Source organism: Orcinus orca, chromosome 9 (assembly GCF_937001465.1).
Source record: "Orcinus orca chromosome 9, mOrcOrc1.1, whole genome shotgun sequence".
Lineage (NCBI taxonomy): Eukaryota > Metazoa > Chordata > Mammalia > Artiodactyla > Delphinidae > Orcinus > Orcinus orca.
In genome coordinates, this window is record NC_064567.1 from 100057407 (window position 1) to 100078279 (window position 20873).

A 20873-nucleotide genomic window follows, 5' to 3' on the forward strand; every position below is an offset into this window, starting at 1 on the left:
TTTTCACAATGTTGATTCTTCCAATCCAAGAACATGGTATATCTCTCCATCTATTTATATCATCTTTAATTTCTTTCATCAGTGTCTTATAATTTTCTGCATACAGGTCTTTTGTCTCCTTAGGTAGGTTTATTTCTAGATATTTTATTCTTTTTGTTGCAATGGTAAATGGGAGTGTTTTCTTGATTTCACTTTCAGATTTTTCATCATTAGTATATAGGAATGCCAGAGATTTCTGTGCATTAATTTTGTATCCTGCCACTTTACCAAATTCATTGATTAGCTCTAGTAGTTTTCTGGTAGCATCTTTAGGGTTCTCTATGTATAGGATCATGTCATCTGCAAACAATGACAGCTTTACTTCTTCTTTTCCAATTTGGATTCCTTTTATTTCCTTTTCTTCTCTGATTGCTGTGGCTAAAACTTCCAAAACAATGTTGAATAATAGTGGTGAGAGTGGGCAACCTTGTCTTGTTCCTGATCTTAGTGGAAATGCTTTCAGTTTTTCACCATTGAGGATGATGTTTGCTGTGGGCTTGTCATATATGGCCTTTATTATGTTGAGGAAAGTTCCCTCTATGCCTACTTTCTGTGGGGTTTTTATCATAAATGGGTGTTGAATTTTGTCAAAAGCTTTCTCTGCATCTATTGAGATGATCATATGGTTTTTCTCCTTCAATTTGTTAATATGGTTTATCACATTGATAGATTTGCGTATATTGAAGAATCCTTGCATTCCTGGAATAAACCCCACCTGATCATGGTGTATGATCCTTTTAATGTGCTGTTGGATTCTGTTTGCTAGTATTTTGTTGAGGATTTTTGCATCTATGTTCATCAGTGATATTGGCCTGTAGTTTTCTTTCTTTGTGACATCCTTGTCTGGTTTTGGTATCAAGGTGATGGTGGCCTGGTAGAAGGAGTTAGGGAGTGGTCCTCCCTCTGCTATATTTTGGAAGAGTTTGAGAAGGATAGGTGTTAGCTCTTCTCTAAATGTTTGATAGAATTCGCCTGTGAAGCCATCTGGTCCTGGGCTTTTCTTTGTTGGAAGATTTTTAATCACAGTTTCAATTTCAGTGCTTGTGATTGGTCTGTTCATATTTTCTATTTCTTCCTGATTCAGTCTTGGCAGGTTGTGCATTTCTAAGAATTTGTCCATTTCTTCCAGATTGTCCATTTTATTGGCATAGAGTTGCTTGTAGTAATCTCTCATGATCTCTTTTATCTCTGCAGTGTCAGTTGTTACCTCTCCTTTTTCATTTCTAATTCTATTGATCTGAGTCTTCTCCCTTTTTTTCTTGATGAGTCTGGCTAGTGGTTTATCTATTTTGTTTATCTTCTCAAAGAACCAGCTTTTAGTTTTATTGATCTTTGCTGTTGTTTCCTTCATTTCTTTTTCATTTATTTCTGATCTGATTTTTATGATTTCTTTCCTTCTGCTAGCTTTGGGGTTTTTTTGTTCTTCTTTGTCTAATTGCTTGAGGTGCAAGGTTAGGTTGTTTATTCGAGATGTTTCCTGCTTCTTAAGGTGGGCTTTTATTGCTATAAACTTCCCCCTTAGAACTGCTTTTGCTGCATCCCACAGGTTTTGGGTCGTTGTGTCTCTATTGTCATTTGTTTCTAGGTATTTTTTGATTTCCTCTTTGATTTCTTCAGTGATCTCTTCATTATTAAGTAGTGTATTGTTTAGCCTCCATGTGTTTGTATTTTTTACAGATCTTTTCCTGTAATTGATATCTAGTCTCATGGCGTTGTGGTCAGAAAAGATACTTGATACAATTTCAACTTTCTTAAATTTACCAAGGCTTGATTTGTGACCTAAGATATGATCTATCCTGGAGAATGTTCCATGAGCACTTGAGAAAAATGTGTATTCTGTTGTTTTTGGATGGAGTGTCCTATAAATATCAATTAAGTCCATCTTGTTTAATGTATCATTTAAAGCTTGTGTTTCCTTATTTATTTTCATTTTGGATGATCTGTCCATGGGTGAAAGTGGGGTGTTTAAGTCCCCTACTATGAATGTGTTACTGTCGATTTCCCCTTTTATGGCTGTTAGTATTTGCCTTATGTATTGAGGTGCTCCTAGGTTGGGTGCATAAATATTTACAATTGTTATATCTTCTTCTTGGATCGATCCCTTGATCATTATGTAGTGTCCTTCTTTGTCTCTTTTAATAGTCCTTATTTTAAAGTCTATTTTGTCTGATATGAGAATTGCTACTCCAGCTTTCTTTTGGCTTCCATTTGCATGGAATATCTTTTTCCATCCCCTTACTTTCAGTCTGTATGTGTCTCTAGGTCTGAAGTGGGTCTGTTGTAGACAGCATATATAAGGGTCTTGTTTTTGTATCCATTCAGCTAATCTGTGTCTTTTGGTGGGAGCATTTAGTCCATTTACATTTAAGGTAATTATCGATATGTATGTTCCTATTCCCATTTTCTAAATTGTTTTGGGTTCGTTATTATAGGTCTTTTCCTTCTCTTGTTTTTCCTGCCTAGAGAAGATCCTTTAGCATTTGTTGTAAAGCTGGTTTGGTGGTGCTGAACTCTCTCAGCTTTTGCTTGTCTGTAAAGGTTTTAATTTCTCCATCAAATCTGAATGAGATCCTTGCTGGGTAGAGTAGTCTTGGCTGCATGTTCTTCTCCTTCATCACTTTCAGTATGTCCTGCCACTCCCTTCTGGCTTGTAGGGTTTCTGCTGAGAGATCAGCTGTTAACCTTATGGGGATTCCCTTATGTGTTATTTGTTGTTTTTCCCTTGCTGCTTTTAATATGCTTTCTTTGTATTTAATTTTTGACAGTTTGATTAATATGTGTCTTGGCGTATTTCTCCTTGTATTTATCTTGTATGGGACTCTCTGTGCTTCCTGGACTTGATTAACTATTTCCTTTCCCATATTAGGGAAGTTTTCAACTATAATCTCTTCAAATATTTTCTCAGTCCCTTTCTGTTTCTCTTCTTCTTCTGGAACCCCTATAATTCGAATGTTGGTGCGTTTAATGTTGTCCCAGAGGTCTCTGAGACTGTCCTCAGTTCTTTTCATTCTTTTTTCTTTATTCTGCTCTGCAGTAGTTATTTCCACTATTTTATCTTCCAGGTCACTTATCCGTTCTTCTGCCTCAGTTATTCTGCTATTGATCCCATCTAGAGTACTTTTAATTTCATTTATTGTGTTGTTCATCGTTGCTTGTTTCATCTTTAGTTCTTCTAGGTCCTTGTTAACTGATTCTTGCATTTTGTCCAATCTATTGTCCATTCTATCTCCAAGATTTCGGATCAACCTTACTATCATTATTCTGAATTCTCTTTCAGGTAGACTGCCTATTTCCTCTTCATTTGTTAGGTCTGGTGCATTTTTATCTTGCTCCTTTATCTGCTGTGTGTTTTTCTGTCTTCTCATTTTGCTTATCTTACTGTGTTTGGGGTCTCCTTTTGCAGGCTGCAGGTTTGTAGTTCCTCCTGTTTTTGATGTCTTTCTCCAGTGGCTAAGGTTGGTTCAGTGGGTTGTGTAGGCTTCCTGGTGGAGGGGACTAGTGCCTGTGTTGTGGTGGATGAGGCTGGATCTTGTCTCTCTAGTGGGCAGGTTCACGTCTGGTGGTGTGTTTGGGGGTGTCTGTGGCCTTATTATGATTTTAGGCAGCCTCTCTGCTAATGGGTGGGGTTGTGTTCCTGTTTTGCTAGTTGTTTGGCATAGGTTTTCCAGCACTGTGGCTTGCTGGTCGTTGAGTGAAGCTGGGTGCTGGTGTTAAGATGGAGGTCTCTGGGAGATTTTTGCCGTTTGATATTATGTGGAGCTGGGAGGTCTCTTGTTGATCAGTGTCCTGAAGTTGGCTGTCCTACCTCAGAGGTAGAGCCCTGCCTCCTGGCTGGAGCACCAAAAGCTTTTCATCCACAGGCTCAGGATAAAAGGGAGAAAAAGTAGAGGGAATTAGTAGAAGTATGAGGAAAGAAAGAAGGAAAGGAGGGTAGGAAGGAAGGAAGAAAGAAAGAAAGAAGCAAAGAAGGAAAGAAGGCAAGAAGGAAAGAAAGGAGGGAGGGAGGGAGGGAGGAAGGAAGGAAGGAGGGAAAGAAGGAAAAAAGACAGAAAGAAAGAAGATACAGTAAAAATAAAATAAAGTATAATAAAGTTATTGAATTAAAAAATTCTTATTTAGAAAAAAAAAAAAAGGGGGACGGAAAGAACCTTAGGACAAATGTTGGAAGCAAAGCTATACAGACAAAATCTTACACAGAAGCATACACATACACCCTCACTAAAAGAGGTAAATGGGGAAAAATCCTAAATCTTGCTGTCAGAGACGACCTCCTCAATTTGGGACGATTCGTTGTCTAAAGGAGGGAAGGAAGGACGGAAAGAAAGAAAGAAAGAACGAAGGTAAAGTATAATAAGGTTATTAAAATTAATTATTAAGAAAAAAATTAAAAAAAAAAATGGACGGATAGAACCCTAGGACAAATGGTGGAAGCAAGACTATACAGACAAGATCTCACACAGAAGCATACACATACACATTCACAAAAAGAGGAAAGGGGAAAAAATCATAGATCTTGCTCCTAAAGTCCACTTCCTTAATTTGGGATGATTGGTTGTCTATTCAGGTATTCCACAGATGCAGGGTACATCAAGTTGATTGTGGAGCTTTAATCCGCTGCTTCTGAGGCTGCTGGGAGAGATTTCCCTTTCTCTTCTTTGTTCTCACAGCTCCCAGGGCTAAGCTTTGGATTTGGCCCTGCCACTGCGTGTAGATCGCTGGAGGGCGTCTGTTTTTTGCTCAGACAGGATGGGGTTAAAAGAGCCGCGATTGGGGGCTCTGGCGCACTCAGGCCGGCGGGGAGGGAGGGGCACAGCGTGCGGGGCGGGCCTGCGGTGGCAAAGGCCGGCGTGACTTTGCACCAGCCTGAGGCGCGCTGTGCGCTCTCCCGGGGAAGTTGTCCCTGGATCCCGGGAACCCGGCAGTGGCGGGCTGCACAGGCTCCATGGAAGAGGGGTGTGGAGAGTGACCTGTGCTCGCACACAGGCCCCTTGGTGGCGGCAGCAGCAGCCTTAACGTCTCCCGCCCGCCTCTGGGGTCCGCGCTTTTAGCCGCGGCTTGCGCCCGTCTCTGGATTCCGCGCTTTCAGCCGCGGCTCGCGCCCGTCTCTGAATTCCGCGCTTTCAGCCGCGGCTTGCGCCCGTCTCTGGATTCCGCGCTTTCAGCCGCGGCTCGCGCCCGTCTCTGGATTCCGCGCTTTCAGCCGCGGCTCGCGCCCGTCTCTGGAGTTCCTTTAAGCAGCGTTCTTAAACCCCTCTCCTCACGCCCCAGGAAACAAAGAGGGAAGGAAAAGTCTCCTGCCTCTTCTGCCGGTGCAGGCTTTTCCCCGGACTCCCTCCCGGCTAGCTGTGGTGCACTAACCCCTTCAGGCTATGTTCAAGCCGCCAACCCCAGTCCTCTCCCTGCGCTCCGGCCTCAGCTCGCAGCCCCGCCCACCCCGGCGGGTGAGCAGACAAGCCTCTCGGGCTGGTGAGTGCCGGTCGGCACCGATCCTCTGTGCGGGAATCTCCCCGCTTTGCCCTCCGCACCCGTTGCTGTGCACTCCTCCGCAGCTTCGAAGCTCCCCCCTCCGCCTCCCGCAGTCTCCGCCCGCGAAGGGGCTTCCTAGAGTGTGGAAACTTTTCCTCCTTCACAGCTCCCTCCCACTGGTGCAGGTGCCGTCCCTATTCTTTTGTCTCTGTTTTTTCTTTTGCCCTACCCAGGTACGTGGGGAGTTTCTTGCCTTTTGGGAGGTCTGAGGTCTTCTGCCAGCCTTCAGTAGGTGTTCTGTAGGAGTTGTTCCACGTGTAGATGTATTTCTGGTGTATCTGTGGGGAGGAAGGTGATCTCCGCGTTTTACTCTTCCGCCATCTTCCGCCTTCCCCCTCTCTTCTTTTTTAACACAGCTCCCGGGTTTCAGCTTTGGATTTGGACCCACCTCTGCATGTAGGTCACCGAAGGCCATCTGTTCTTCACTCAGACAGGACGAGGTTAAAGGAGAAGCTGATTCGGGGGCTCTGGCTCACTCAGGCGGGGGGAAGGAGGGGTACTGAGTGCGGGGCGAGCCTCCAGCGGCAGAGGCCAATGTGACGTTGCACCAGCCTTAGGCGCACCGTGCGTTCTCCCTGGGAAGTTGTCCCTGGATCTCGGGACCCTGGCAGTGGCGGGCTGCACAGGCTCCCCGGAAGGGAGGTGTGGAGAGTGAACTGTGCTCGCACACAGGCTTCTTGGTGGCGGCAGCAGCAGCCTTAGAGTCCCATGCCCGTCTCTGGGGTCCACGCTGATAGCTGCGGCTTGCACCCGTCTCTAGAGCTCCTTTAAGCTGCACTCTTAATCCCCTCTCCTCGCGCACCAGGAAACAAAGAGGCAAGAAAAAGTCTCTTGCCTCTTCGGCAGGTCCTGGACTCCCTCCCCGCCAGCCGTGGCGCACTAACCCCCTGCAGGCTGTGTTCACGCTGCCAACCCCAGTCCTCTCCTTGCACTCCGACCGAAGCCAGAGGCTCAGCTCCCAGCCCTGCCCACCCTGGCGGGTGAGCAGACAAGCCTCTCGGGCTGGTTAGTGCCGGTCGGAACTGATCCTCTGTGCGGGAATCTCTCCGCTTTGCCCTCCGCAACCCTGTGGCTGCGCTCTCCTCCGTGGTACCGAAGCTTCCCCCCTCTGCCACCTGCAGTCTCCATCCACGAAGGGGCTTCCTAGTGTATGGAAACCTTTCCTCCTTCACAGCTCCCTCCCACTGGTGCAGATCCCATCCCTATTCTTTGTCTCTGTTTATTCTTTTTTCTTTTGCCCTACCCAGGTATGTGGGGAGTTTCTTGAGTTTTGGGAGGTCTGAAGTCTTCTGCCAGCGTTCAGTAAGTGTTCTGTAGGAGTTGTTCCACGTGTAGATGTATTTCTGGTGTGTCTGTGGGGAGGAAGGTGATCTCCACGTCTTACTCGTCTGCCATCTTGAAGTTCCTCCAAACATTTTTTTAAATATAATTGTAGATTTACAGAAAAATTGTGAAGATGATACATAGAATTCCAATATAACCGACACACATTTCCCTCTGTATTAACGTCTTACATTAATAGGTACATGTGTTACAGTTAAGAACAAATATTGATGAAATGTTAATTAAAGGTCATACTTTATTCAGATTATCCTCGTTTTTACATAAAGTGCTTTTTTTTTCTGTTCCAGAATCCCAACCAAGATACCGCCTTATATTTGGTAGTCATACCCCTTTGGCTTCTCTCGGCTGTGACAGTTTCTCTGACTATCCTTGTTTTTGATATCCTCGACAGTTTTATGAGTACTGACTAGGTATTTTACAGAATGCCCTTCTGTTGGTATTTATCCACTGTTTATCTCATGGTTAGACTGTGTTTATGTGTTTTGGGGTGAAGATCAGAGATAAAGTATCATTTTCATCACATTGTGTTTCAAGGGCACATAATAATACACGACATCACTGTCGATGTTAATTCTGATCACCTGGCTGAGGTATGTTTCTTGGGTCTCTCCATTGAAATATTTTCCCTCTCCTTCCACACTGTGCTCCATGGAGGAAAGTCATGACGTGTGGCCCATACCCCAGGAGTGGAGAGTCCCGCTATCATTGAGGTAGGGGTAGTGTATACAGTCAATTATTTTCAATTTTTTTTTTTGAAAAAAAAAAAACACATGAGGTCTGTCTATTGTCTCCAATTTATGTATATATTCAATCACTTGTATATATCCTGATTTGAGCATTGGGAGCTCTTTCAGTTGGCTTCTGTGTCCCTTTGACATGCCTCCATCTTTGAGAGTTTTTAAAAAAATCACTCCCTTACTTTCTGGCACAGTAAGATTCTACAGGCTCATTGTGTATATTTTCTGCTCCAGTCCTAGAATCAGCCATTTCTCCAAGGACCCCTGGTTTCTTTGATTGAAGAATGACATAGAAACCAAATCTGGGTGCTAGTGATGCTACTAGAGTTATTGCTTCTAGGTCCTCTGGCTGATAGAGCAAAATGTATGCATACTGACCCATGTATATACCTATATCTATAATACTTCTAGAGATAACCATATGTATCTATATTAAGCTAAACATGTGTTCATACAGATGTCTTAACTCTAGTCTACTACCATGTGAATCACTGTAGTGTCCTCTCCTACATTACCTGTAATCACCAGCTCCATCTGTCATCCATTGACTTGTTCAGTTCTAGGGTACACATGCAATGGCTTCAGAACTGTTAACCTGTACATTGTGGGAAACAACTTTATCAACTAGAGTACAGTGTTGTGTATAATTCCTTTGCATGTAATCTTACAGACTCTGTTAATTTCCAAAGATACTTAAGTCAGCACCTGCTCCCCCTCACCCTTCAGTGAGGTTGTTTCATACATTTGTAATATGTTTAGTTTATATTTTTTAACAGATTCTGAAATCCATCCTGGGATCCCTGACCTCCTAAATGACTTTTAAAAAGTGTGCATACATTAAGGTTGATCTTTATTTTGTAAAGTTCTGTGAGATTTTAACAAACACTCAGTATGCTACATTTATCATTACACGGTTATACAGAATAGTTTCACCACCCTAAAAATCCCCTGTTCTTTACCTATTCAATTCCCTTCACCCTGAAACCTTGGCAACAACTGATCTGACAGATCATTGAAATCATGGAGTTTGCAGCCTCTTAGACTGACTTCTTTAACTTAGCAATATGAATTTAAGTTTCACCCATGTCTTTCCCCCACTAGTTTTACTGAGATATAATTGACATCCAGCACTATATAAGTTTAAGGTGTACAGCATAATGATTTTACTTACATATATCATGAAATGGTTATCACAATAAATTTAGTGAACATTCATCATCGTATAGATACAAAATAAAAGAAAAAAAATCAGCATACAAAGATATTACATTATTATTGACTATATTCCCCACACTGTACATTTCGTCTATGACTTTTTGGAGTTTGATAGCACATTTCTTTTTATTTATGAATTATAATCCATTGTATTTTGTATCATCGTCATTTATTCACCTATTGAAGGACATCTTTGTTGCTTCCAGTTTTGGGAGATCACGACTAAAGCTACTACTAACATTTGCATGCAGATTTCTATATGGACATATACATTTCAGATCTATGGGATGAATTCCTAGGAGCATAATTGCTGGATCATATGGTAAAATTAAGTTTTGCTTTGCAAAAAAAAAAAAAAAAAAAAAAAAAAAAACGGAAAAATTGGGAAGATAATTCTATTATATATTTTAACAACAGGTAGTTTTTTATAAATTATAATAGAAATGTAGTCTATTATAAATATACTGTAAATATAGGCTATCAATATAATACAAAATTTAAATAAACCAGATAAATTCAAAGAAGAAAACAAAGTCATCCATAACTCATCACTCAGAGATAATCATACAAAATTTTTACGGGATATTCTTTTTACGTATATTTTTAGCTTTTTCTAAAAGTAACACACATGGCATTTTTGCACTGCAGATTTTGTGTTGAGTCATATAACTCTAATGCTTTTCACTGATAACAGATGAAGAACCCCAATTCCCACCATAAGTAATATTTGAAGGCTTGAGTCATTCTTCAATTTAATCTAAAGTACTCAGTAAATTCTTAGAAAATGTTTAGGTTTTTGTGTCTTGAGCTCTTTGTGAAGTGTGTATTATGGTAACATTTTAGAATTTCCACTTATAAAATTATATTGAAATTGTGTTAAATTATAAATATAAATTTCCTCAAATTCCAAAAAAATAATTGAATGCTCTTTATTTATTCTTAATATTGGATCGTATAACTTTTAGGTAAAACTGGGTGTACATTAAAGAGTATTTTTTGGATAAATTATAGGGAGTGAGATGGCTGAGAAAAACAAAGACTACATTAATAGTACATGAAAAAAATTTAAAATAGAGTACTTACTTGTATTTACAAATGGATACTCCTTGATGGTTACTTTTTAGTAGTCAATTTTATGTAATATATTTTCTAATGTTATTTGCTTTGGGTGCATTTATGTCAATGTGCATATGTTGCTTTTCATAATTTCTTATAATTTGCTTCTTGATTAACAAACAAGATTCACTTTAACTTCTTTTTCCAAAGAGAAACAAAAACATCATGGTAATTTAGAAGCCAGCAGTAAGTGTGAAAGTTGAAGAAATTAGAAATAATTTGAAGTTAATTACACTAAAGTTATCATAAGAACCATAGACTAAGCAAACGTTGATAATCCCATATCATCTTAGTTCAATTAATTCATAGTTGACTTGGACCATAACACTACATAGTATTGTGTGGTTTATTTAGTCAGCTGAAAGTGAGATCATATTGTGGGAAAATGATCACTTCAAAATATTTTAATTTCTTTATCTTAAAATGATTGGTTGGTGATATTGCAAAAAAAAAAAATTTAGGAGCTTCAATTAAATATTGTGAGAAGTCAAAGTCCCTTGATACATATAACTAAAGAAATAGCTTCTCTCCAGAGGAAATACCTTGAATATACAAAAATGAAGTGTATTAAAGAATCTAAGTTTAGAAACCTATTACATATTCCGTATTTTAAATATTCCAAATATTCCCAGTGCCAATATGTTGTGAATTATTAATAAATGCAAACACTACTGCTTTTTCTCTTATGGCTTAAAAAGAATGTTGGTGCCAGAGAAATGTGTTGGTTGTTCACTTTAGAAATGGCATATTTGATATCTTCATTATCATTATTAAAAATGCTCAGTTGGGTGGAAAGAATTTGACAACAGTGATGAGTTCTGTTGAATGAAGGAAAAGTTTAGAATTGTTTGTAACACATCTGAATCACTGCTGAATATGCAAAGTTTGCAAGCATCTTCTTTTAACACCCAGAGAGGTATTATGATTTATTTTCACTTTAAAGCAATGTTTTAAAATTGTGATCTTTAGAGCAAATATCAGAATCATCTAATTTACTGGCAAAACATGCAACATACAAGCCCAGTTATAGCAAATATCAATGCATATATATGAGGGATATATGAGCCCAGTTACATTACTAAATCTGAATTCTTGGAGGTAAGATATGAGTATTGTTTTTAACCAGCTCATCCAAATAATTTTAAAAAGTAAATTCTAACATTTTCTAAAGTATGTTTGTTTAGTTATGTTAGAAACCATGATAGTCAAATATGCATATTAATAATCAAATATGACACCCACACTCACATCACATGTTTTCCTTGAGAATCTAAAAGTTAATCTCTGCAGTGGAAACCTGGACCTTCTGAAGAAGCTGAAAGAGACGCCAGGTAGGTCAGATCCCATAATATGACACTCATCTGGCGCTGATGCGATCCTTATTCTTCACATTCAATAACAACTGTAAGACTTTCTCTCTGGAAATATATCTTGTGCTTTCTACATGAAGGTCATAACAGAAGATGATTATGATGTTTGTTATGAAGACATAAAGAAATTCCTTCAAACATATAATCAGAGAGAAGATAAAGGGTGGTGATAAGAAAGAAATTAATATAATGAAATGCAAACAGAATTAGCAAAGTGAAATATTGATTCTCTTAAATTACTTAATTTTTTTCAAACCTGTGGTGAAAAACAGGGTAAAATGTAAGTATAACTATATGATTGCCTTGGCTGGTAAGCAATCAGTGAGAATTTGTGGGTCAATCATCTGAACATATGGAAGAAGAAGTAGTGAGGGGTGTCTGTTGTTTCAGCTGTTTTTCCCTTTTAAAGTGCTTACTGATTTCCCAAGTTTAATTGGCATTTGAGGTGATAAAGAAGACAGAACTTTTGGCAGGCTTATGGGGGTGGAGTTCAGGACCTGCCAAAAATGAGAGGCCCCGATGAACCTCTCAGGATTCCACTTGGGGACCCAAAGGACTATTCAACGGACTAATCTGAGCAACCCACAGAGGAATCATATCAGTCCCTCACTGGATTATTAGGGTGATTCTCCCCCCAACTACCTGCCCACTATTAGCAAAAATAAGTCATTTCTTAAATAGTAGCAAATAGAAAATTATATACCGGGACATCAAAAAATAAACTGGCTAGGAATTAGTCCAGCAAAACACTTTATAGAGAAAATAATAAAACATTACTATTAGAAATATTTAAATCCCTAAATAGAATGATATAAGATGTTTATTAATTGTAAATATCCATATTTTAAATATTTTTTTTTATTGATCTAAAATTCACTGTAATTGCAGTCAAAATGCCTAACAGGTTGTACTGTGGAAATTCACAAGCTGCTTTTAAAAGTTATATAGAATTACAAAGGGACAAGAACAACGAAGACAATCATGACAAAGGATGACTGGGAGGACTTTCATTAATATAAAATCAACACTCATTATGTAGCTACAGTAAATAAAACAGTGTGATATTTTCACCAAAATAGATATTAGACCGATCAAACACCGCAAAGGATACAGAAACTTAATTGGGTGGAGAGAGTTTTGACAGCAATGACTTCAGTTCAAGGAGTTTACAAGAAGATCAGAAGCATCTGTAATTTATACTCCACAACTGAAGCACCTGTAAAAATCCAAAGCACATGTCTCTTAGCTCCCAGGTGTGCATCGTGATTCACTTTCTTCAAAGGATACAAAAGGCATTAACTATAATGGGAAAGACTGACAAATTGGATCACATTCAAACGTAGATCTTTTTTACTTAAGGGTTCATCATTAATAAAGTCTAAATTAAGCCACTGCGTTGGATTTTGGGATAAGGTAACATCCTTCAGAATTGTTCCTTCTCTCTTATTGTGATTTGACTTTTTCATGATCAAATCAGTTATGAGTCATTTCACCTAAGATACTGTGGGATCATCAACATTATTTAACATTTCTAGGTACCTAATAATTTTTCTGGCTGCTGACTTCTAAGCTATGGCTTATTGTGTTTGATGTCAAAATGTTAAGATGAATCTTGACTATTAATTTAGAAGCAAATTGTAAGCAATTATGAAAAACCACATATGCACATTGAAATAAATGCACAACAAAGCAAAGAACTTTAGAAGATATATCACTGAAAGTTGACTGGTAGAATGGTACCATAGGGAAATATCTATTTGTAAATACACATTAACATCCACCCTCCCTTTTAATTCACATACTATTAATATAGGCTCTGTGCAGTCATTCCTTTTCACAAAATCTATCCAAAGAAACAAACAAAAACCTTTGATGAACAGACAGTTTTAACTAAGCAATATTGTTCACAACATTATATAAAATAGTAAATTATTTTTATATAACACAAACTAGTTTTAAGAAAATTATATGAGAATTTTAATTAATTTTATAATTTGAGAAAATTGTGTTATTTGAGGTTCCTTTTTGTAATTTTCTAATGGAAAATTTTTCCATAGTACATGGAAAAAATCTAAATTGCTTTTGGGAAAAAGAGACATTAAAATTTAATCATTTTCTAAAAATAGAATGAGCACCAGAGTTGAAACTAAAGGTTCACTCTGGCCACAAAATATTAGTTATTGTAGCTTTTAGTTTTCTCAGTTGTTATTGGTGAAATGTATGAGTTGTATTTGTTACTTTCAAATGTGAGAAGTAATAACAAAATTTGGAATGCAGATATGTCATGTGTGTTCTTCAAAAAATGGAAGTGCTGATAAAAATAAAGTACAAGAAATCCATCAGAATTTAACTGTGATTAACTGAATGATAAGACTATGGATTTTTTTCTTCTTTTTTGTTTATAATTTCCAAATTTTCCACAACAAATAGAATAAAAAATATATAATAATACATGCTGTTAAATATTAAAATTAATTCTACTCATCACAAAGCTTCTTTTGTTAAATTTTTAATCCCATATTTAATTCATGTTGTAATTTAGCATTATCAAGTATTCAAAAATTATTTATTAAGAGCTAATAATATAGATATGGTTATAGTCACTTGGAAATAATTATGAATGAAATATTACTCTTTTCTCAACTTGCTTACTATGTTGTGAAGAAAAGAATTGAATACAAATCTCAAGTTTGATTCTGGGAATGAAAAGTGTTATAATGCAGTTAATATGAAGTGAAAGTCATGATTTCTAATGGTGGGATAAAAATAATGTGGGTTCCCAGAGAATGGGGCAATAACCCAGACTTTGAAAAATGAGCATGGGTAAAAATGTATCTAGACTGAGATGTGTATTTATTTTTATATTAATACATATATTTTAAAAGGATTCATTTAATACATACTAGGTCCAGCCCAATTACATGGTCTCTGTGGTGGAATAAAATTGATGGGAAAATTTTGGCCACGCTTCCCATTGTTAGGTAAAATCTGATGCCATCGCCCTTGAGGCTGGGTTGACCCTGGCCCTATTTTCACCAATGAGATGCAGCTGATGCTGATGCGGAGCCTCTAAGAGATCCCAGCTCCTTTTACCACTATTTGCAATGCAGTCTTTTGCAACTTAGCTGTCCAGTGAGGATCTAAGCCACATCAAAAGTCACGTGCAGAATACAACCAAATGTATACTGTATGAGTCCTTTCATATAAATTTCAAGTACCAATAAAACTAATCAGTAATTTTAGAAATCCAAGGGAATTGTTGTGTCTGGGAGGAAGAAAGGTGATGGTAGTGGACAAAGGTACCTTGGGACTTCTGCTGTGCTGGTAACATTTTATTACTTAACCTGGGTGTTGCTTACATGGGTGAGCTTCCTTTGGCTAAATCACTGAGCTGTACAATTACAGTTGTAAACTTTTCCGTACATGTTTTATATTCAATACATGTTTGCAAAGAATTAGATATGTTTTCAACCCCTGCATAAAATTTTTGAAGAGTGAATCTCTTCTAAATGAATACATTTGTTATATGGTTATCTTCAGATATGTAGTTATCAATACCAGGCTGAGTGAAAATTGGACTGGGGAAAAAAGTAATTGATCATTGAATTTATCTTGGGTAAAGAGAGAAAGGAATTAACATTGAAAGCCTGTGGTATATCAGGCATTTTACTTGAAACAGTAAATATGGCATTTTGTTTATTTTTCATAATGATTTTAGAAGTTCCTTTAAGCTGAAAAGTCAACTTATTGTGACATATTGTAAGATTGTGTACAAAGAACAGTATTTTGTACTTTAGTGATGGAATTGCTGTGGTTTATACCAATGTCAAGGGTGAGCCCCAAGAAGTGTGATGCTGAATTAAAGTGGGAGTGAATGTCACTGGGTAGAGGAGGTAAAGGAAATGTGAGGCCAGTGCAGACTGGGTTGTGCTTGTGTGTGGTGAGGTCACAGCACAATTGTGTGGAGTTGACCTGTAGATAAAACTGAACCAATGCCAAAATTCACAGCGAGAGTAAAAGAATGATTTGATGGTTGAATAAGAAGATGCTACTTTATTTTTTAAATAACATGGTTTTCTGCCTTTTCTCACTTCTGGGGACCCTGTCTTCTCTTGTCATGTCTCCCATTTATAACCACTCACTCTTGGTCTCCTTCATGGTTACCAGAAACCCTGCCTATCTGTGACTCAGAGCTTTTTCCTAGCACACTGAGTTCCCTTTTCACCCTGCACCTTTGCATGTAGGATGCACCTTGATGCACTCCCCACAAATCAAATGTTACCTCAATGTAATAATCATGCTACTAACAAGTAGATAAAGCAACAGTGAATTACTTCTATAGAGAGAATAAAAGTTTAACATTTTCTAAACTTGTTTACCTTTCAAGATAGCAGATTGCTTACTTTCCACATAGAGTTTAGAAAGCAGGAAAAATAGTTTTCATGATCATTATACAAATATTGGAAGGTAAGAATGGATGCAACCACCAAATTAAGCATTTTGGGGTATTTTAATAAGAAAGGAAGATATTATCTAATTGATAGGAAAACCAGAAAAGAGTAAATCCAAACCTGAACACTGAATATGAGTGGGCTGCTGTACAGTGTTGATCTCCTCCATGAGACTCAGAGAAATTACAAATTCCCAGTCTACAGACACAGGGACTGGCCTTGGAAGATCATCATGAAATTAATGAAATGATTATCTTTAAAGCATCTGAGCCTATATGCCCCACATCTCCACTTGTTTATAAAGATTTATTGCCTATGGTTATTCGGCCTCAGGAAAAAGCTGAGCACACTGATTTCAAAATAAATTAAGCCATTATTTGCAGCAAGCTTCTAATATGAGTTTGGAGTCTTTAAAAAAGAATAGAGCCTGGGGCAAGTCCAGATGTTACAAAGATCAAGAACAAGACAAAAAAAAAAAAAAAAGACATAGCTGAGCTATTCTTAGAATTATTGTCCATGAAAAAAGATATACTGATGAATGGGTGAAGCTTTTCTGCATCTTTCCAATAGCATATATACAAAGATGCTTGGGGCATCTGTGGGGTCTAGAGTTCCAGATGTCCCACCTGGGATGGAGGCTTGGCTCCATCACTATATTAAGTAGGTTCAGATTAATGAAAATACTGGACACAAGGGTTCTCTCACTTAAAGGAGACCAAATAAAGTCACTGAAAATGATATATAAGAAGGATAAAAGGCAATCTATGCAGGTCAGATGGAGGTACCAACTTCCAACCTCAAAATTCTCATTAGAGGATGATCATTTATGGATGATATTTTGAATGAGGTTCATGTTTGACCTTCAGGGTATTCCACTGTCTCCTTCTAGACTGGACCCGTTTTGTAAATATGCTGGTCTTAAGATATGCTGAAGGTTATTACATATGGTTCAGGTCAGGCCTGAACCTGGACCATTGGAGACAGTAGCTGTAATGATTTCAGGTACATTAAATTACCCAGAGAAGTCAACAGAACATTTACTAACCCTATCCTCACTAGATAAATATAGTTCATTCTGTTATGCTTTCTGTTCTCAGTACTGAAAGGCAGAGTGTGACTAGTGACCTTGACAGATCTAGGGATCATGCTAAACAGGCCTTGGACTAGTGAGAGGACTGATCCTGTAGCCTGCAACAGCCAAGGAAAAGATGCAGAACTGACCACACTGTGGATTCAATCACTGATTTGGAAGGTAGGATTAGTAGATAGCAAGAAAATTTGGAGCATGAAAGAGTCAATACAAATGAATGAACAGAAAAACTAACCTCAGAAGAAATAGATACTTCAGGAAACAAACAATTGAAATAATTTTCTACTCAGTACTCTCAGATGGATTCTGAAATATTATGTCTCCTTAGCAAAAGAATATGATATAATGAAATTGGAATAGAGAACTTGAAAAACATTCTTGTAAATTAAAAATATTGATGCCAGTATATTTTTAAAGAAATTAAATGGGTCAAATAGGAGGACTGATTTAAACAATGCTACTGTCAGGAAGGAAGAAATTTTTCTCTACCCTTCCAGGTTCTTCTGGCTGGTCTAAGAATTAAATTGACATGAGATAGATTAACAGGAGATAATCAAACAAAAGTTTAATAACATATATACATGGGAGAGACCCAGAAAAACTTAGTAATTTGCCACAATGGCTGAAGCCTTCACCTTAAATATCACATTCAGGTAAAAATAAAAAAAAAGATGTTAGGGGGTAGTGGTAGTAGGACTTCAAGGGGGAGAAAGGCGATTCACGTGGTGATCTATGATGACAGCTCCCTTCTTGGACTAGGTCTTCTATCATCATTCTTTAGGCAGTTAAAGGGAAGGTCAAAGGTTCTTCCTGAGTCTTTTGGGGCTTGATTGTTTTCTGCTTGAAATAATCCACAGGCCAAAGAGATATTTTGGGGTGGCAAATTTTGCCCCCCCCTACAATAGGAAACACAGAAAAACAATCAGGAGATGGGCATATGGACACACATATTGAGCATAAAAGCTAGAAAATAAAGTATTTGTCCATAAGCAGTCTAGAGAAGGAGGAAAAAAAGAATGATGGAAATAATAATAATAATGATCTCATGACACCGTAGAGAGAGGCACACTGAGCTTTCAGTGTGAAAGGCCAAGGCAAGCAGAGAATAAAGAATGAAAAATGGTCCACAGCTACTGGCAAAATTTCAAATTTATAAGACTAAAGAAAAGGAAATTCTAATTTTGCTCAGAGACAGGGGAAGAAGAGTTTAAATAAATGAGAATCAAGTAAAAAGCCCAGAAAGCCACTCCTATTGTGTATGGTATTGATTCACATCAGAGGAGACACTGCAGAGAGAGGGAACGTGTGGAATTTAAAATACATTATATCCGTGTAGAAACAGACGCACTGGAGCCTTGTGGAAAATTCTCTCCATCGTTAGGGTTCCCCAAAGCCTCCACGTGTTAAGTTTCAAACCTCTGGCTTTTCTGGAGGCATGTTTATTATTATATTTGATTATTTGATCTTGCACTTATAAAATCTGCCTTAATTGGAAGACAGAGCATAAAGAATGCATTGATTGAATATCTGAAAGAAAATGAAAAATTATTAGATAAAGTTGTTACGAAATGAGATTTTTTAAAAAAAGAAGAGAAAGAGAAGTCCAAAAACAGAAAAAGTAAGAAAAAATTACAGAGATACGAAGAATGATTGTATTTTCGGTTACAAAGCAAGTACATTAAGCAAAACTGAGATGGAACAAGTCATCTAATGACAGAGTATGAAATGAATAGAAATGTCTGGAATAGCAAAAGATGACTCTATCTCTTTTCCCTAATGATTAATGTTCTTCTTGAGGTGCTTGGAATTCTTGGAACATTAAACTGTGAGCTAACAACCATTGCAAGTGAGTGTTTCCCCAAAGATGGTGCTGATGCTGCTTTTTCCTAACAGTTTTACCTGCCTTCTTAGGTGTGCTGGGAAGTGAATGTGTCAGGTATAACAGTTGAAGTCACTGATACATGGGAGTGACTTGGTGCCCAATCTATTCTGCTCTTAACAGGCTCACATTTAAACATGTACTATTAGCTGCTAGCTGCACTGCATTCAACAACCGATGCTTGTCATTTCTGAATGTGTCTGAACTGGCATTCCTGGTAACAATTACCCTGGGGAAGCAAATTTTCCAATGTACTAATCAATTTGTTTTGTTGGATAAACAGTTATTCCAGCAGATTTAACTAAGGCAGAAATGCATCCTGTCCAGCGGGTAGTATGTATTTATTTTAGCAGTGTCTCCGATCACGAGTTCTTGTATCATGGTTACATGAAAACTGTTCTAACTCCACAGACTTTTCATTCACTGAATCAGTCCGTTTATTTCAGTGGAGAAGCATGACTGTGCTGTCTGGTGAGAATGATCAGTATCAGGTTACAAAGGCAAAGCCTCTGCATTGAGATTAGGGGGCCTTGATTTCTAGTTTGGGTTCTTCTCCTAATTAGCTTCTCATAATTCCTTTAAATTCTGTTCAAATTTCAGCATCTATTAATTCCCTATAACTATGGATTTTTAATAAATTTAAATACTGCTACTACACGTTGCTAAATATCTTATAACTGTAGATCTTACATAAATTTAAATAATAAGTATCGAAAGTTAAATTTTCTCTATGCTGAATTATAAAAATCAAATTTTTAAAATATTTTATATATGAACTTTTATATACGTAGAAAGTCCTTTCTTCTTGATTGGACAATGTCTTCACAATCAGATTCACTCTAAGGAAAACTGAGAAATAAGCACTGAAAACAATCAACACCTGCCTCCCTCCCACACCCATCTATATACATTACTTTCATACTTTTCATACATAGTTTCATGATGGTGTCAAGTGATCTCATGATGTTCTATTATCTCTGAATCAGTTTGAAGGTAGGAAGAGGGAATTTATGTCAGTCACATGCACCTTAACATGAATTACTTTGCTAATGCCTTACTGCTCCAGGACTTATCCATTTAATTTTCATGATGGGATGAGAAGTTTTAACCTGTTAAAAGAATTTTTAGGCAGCTATAATAAAGCCAGAAGTTTTGATGGGGAGAAAGGTGATACTCTGGATCTCTATACTGAACTCATGAATTTATACCATTAGGAAATGTCAACTCTTTTTCTTCATTCAGTCCTGAATATATGACATTTTATTCCATACAGGGAGTACAAAATTAATTCACATAAAGGGGTAGTTGCTAAACTGAGTAGAGTCTTGATCTTAAACCAGTAAAGCAAATGTTCTGTTGTTGTGGAAACAACCAGATATTGAGGTAACTCTTTACCTTAGGGGTCACGCATTTCCAGTTGACTTGAGAAAATCACATCATGTCATGCAGAATCCCTTTCTCTGACTCAGCAAAACACTGAAGTGCCTGGTTGGAGAATAATGATTTTTTAGTGCACAGAGGATATTCAGAATGCAATCAATTTCTACATACACTAATTTAAAAGAGCTTCCACAGTATAGGTTTAGAATTATGGAAATAAAAGCCTGGTTATAGATTATCTAGTCTGTTGAAGATTTTTAAATTTATTACTGGAGGTATTTTTCATATCTTTCTCTTCATAAACCCATGTTCTGAAATGTAATAAATCTATGTAAGTGAAAATACTTATATTTATAGTTTATTAAGAAAAGATATTTTGAATTTGAACTGATCTTTGTAAGACAACTGATATTGCAACATGAGTTGAAAATACTTTCAGTGCAAAGTAAAATATTCATTTTCCACGAATGTATTTGCAGACTACTGGTGGCCTAGAGCCTGAATTTGATAAGCCTTGTGGGAGTGGAGGCATGGAGGGCAGAGAGAACTTACAATAGGAGGTTCAATCCTTAAGTGTCAGAACGGAAACTGTCCCCATTTCAACATAAAACAACTACAGTGGAAATCAAACTCTCTTTTCCAAATTTACAGGCAATTTATATATAATTTCTTATATGTAAGTTATATTCCTTAATGAAGAAAAATGGTAAAGAATCCTATTTATAT